Here is a 2729-nt window from a genome sequence, read left to right on the forward strand (position 1 = left end):
GTCTACGGCCATACCACGTCGAATACACCGGTTCTCGTCCGATCACCGAAGTTAAGCAACGTAGGACCCGGTTAATAATGGGAGACCGCCTGGGAATACCGGGTGCTGTAGACTTTTGCATTCTAATCCTTCTTTTTATTTTTTACTCGTGTTGAAGTTTGTTTCCTCTACTCCTGTGATGTAATTTTTCGATCTACAAAGCAGCTTTATTCAGAATATGAGTTTTTTTTTATTGAAGTTTCTGGAAGCTTCTGGAGCACACCGGCATGATTAATGGCTAACAGAGGGCCACCACATAGCACCAACATCAGTGGCGTAGCCAAAGCCCCCCCTCTGTGAGAAGCCCCCTGCCTGCGTGGGATGATGGCCGCCCAGATATTTGAGATTTTTAGGCTTTTGTATTTTCGTCAAAGTTTGCCCCCTTCGAAAGTTGCCCCCCACTTCGCCCACCCTCTGAAAAATTGCTGGCCACGCCACTGACATGGTCAGCTGCTATATGGATGGGCGACCAACCAGGTGGTGGTATGCGCCGTGCATTCTCTAAATTCAGTAAATTTCCATCGTCAACCGTGCAATTGAATGGGAGTATTTTGAAATTTTAAAACGCTTGAAATGTCACAAACAAATAGGCCTATGTTAATAAATAATATAAATAGGCCTACAAGCCAAAACCTTTGGGGCTCGATAATGAACCCCACAAAACTAACCGAGTATATGGAAAATGCCATATGACCGAGCGGTTTTGCCAGCTCTCTCCGACCATCATGCCACTCGCCGCCTGCGACCAACAACGTTTTGAATGAATAAATGAGCATTATTCACAACTGAAAATCTGTGTCAATTTGCAATTTTACCGATTAAAAACAAATCAACAAATTATACTACTGAAACTTACTATTTTTATGGTGTAGACCTTCGGCGTGGTAGAAAGACTGACAGTGAGAGCGGGTGCTTAAGATCTCAGGCATTTCAAGTAGAAATTCCTCCTTTTCACAAAATAGAGCAATAAGACACATTTTCTTTGGTAAAATAAAACGTAAATAGATGACACGGAAAAATCTCAGTTTCTTCAAAACTCTTGCTAGAAGTTGAACAGGACAAGTACCGTAATTAAAAAATACGTATCAACAAACTGCTGTCCGCGATTGTTTTGATTTGTTGTCAGGCGACAATATTGTCAATGATATGCGTATCGCGTGTGTAATGCGTACGCGTAAACTTAAACCATTTTTTCACGCGCATACCGCGCCCTGACATCGACGTGCTTGATGATGGCTCACGTCCTGCAATGCTATTCAGGTGCAAACAAAAAACCGTATCCCATGTTGACATTAATCTGTGCTTCTCCAAAATGTAAAATGACGACTTTTGTTTGTTTGTTTATTTCTTTGTTTGTGTGTAGGCCCTATTTCAATGGGGTGTTGGTGTTATGAGTTGCAAAATGTTGTTTGAATTTTAACTTCTTTAAGTTTAATTTAATTTAATTTAATTTAATTTAATTTAATTTAATTTAATTTAATTTAATTTTATTTTATTTTAGATCGATTTATTTGATTATATGGTTATCATTCATTCATTCATTCTATCATTCATTCGTTCATTCATTCATGTATGTATCTGTAATTCAATATTTGCCTTCCACACAATAGTATGGTCGTTGAAGAGGAAAAACAGTGGCTACCAGGAAAAAATTGGTAAAAAGCTGATTTTTGCACCAGACAAGCAGAATATATCATAGAACATCATATCCAAAATCCGAAAAAATCCTCTTTGGGGAATTCGTTTTATCCAAGATGGCCGCCAAAATGACCGCCACAACATATAATTAGCTGTATCTTAGCTTCTAAAGCAGATATGATGATGATTTTAGAGTCTTTGAATAGGTTTAAGAGGTCAGAGAATTCAAATTTGTACAAATCTAACACACTGATGTCTTCAATCACACTGAAATCCAAGATGGCCGCCAAAATGGCCGCCACAACATATAATTAGCTGTATCTTAGCTTCTAAAGCAGATATGATGATGATTTTAGTATCTTTGAATAGGTTTAAGAGGTCAGAGAATTCAAATTTGTACAAATCTAACACACTAATGTCTTCAATTACACTGAAATCCAAGATGGCCGCCAAAATGGCCACCACCACATATGATTAGATATATCTCCGCTTCTGAAGCATATATGATAATGATTTGAGTGTCCTTGAATCTATTTCAGAGGTCAAAGAATTCAAATTTGTACGTATCTAAAACACTGAAGTCTTCATTCACACTGGAATCCAGGATGGCTGCCAAAATGGCCACCACCACCACATGTTATGTTTAGGTATATTTTGGCTAATGAAGCAGATATGATAATGATTTTAGTAGCTTTTAGTGTCTTTGAATAGGTTTTAGGAGTCAATTTTGTATTTATCTTCACAAGTATATGTCTTTACTGACACTGCAATCCAACATGGCCCTCAATATTGCTAAAATCAAACATGATTAGCTTCTGAAGCCAATATAATGGTGATTTTAATCTTTGAATAGATTTTTAAGAGAATGTAGGTTTTAAGGGTCAGAGAATTGTTGCAATTACTTAAAACCCGGGCTTATAACACTGAAGTGCAAGTTGCAATAGAATCCCAAATAGCTGCCACCACATGTGAATATATATCTCAGCTTCTGAAGCAAAAGTAGCTGTCTTCGTTCTCATCTACAGGTATAATCGCCTCAGCGTTTTGGCAAT

The 2729-nt window shown here is 37.8% G+C and overlaps 1 pseudogene; it reads left to right on the top strand.

The window, feature by feature from the left end:
• On the top strand, positions 1 to 114 carry LOC140169862 (5S ribosomal RNA; annotated as a pseudogene).
• Positions 115 to 2729: the final 2615 nt, after the last annotated feature.

The sequence above is a fragment of the Amphiura filiformis genome, chromosome 1 (genome assembly GCF_039555335.1).
Source record: "Amphiura filiformis chromosome 1, Afil_fr2py, whole genome shotgun sequence".
Lineage (NCBI taxonomy): Eukaryota > Metazoa > Echinodermata > Ophiuroidea > Amphilepidida > Amphiuridae > Amphiura > Amphiura filiformis.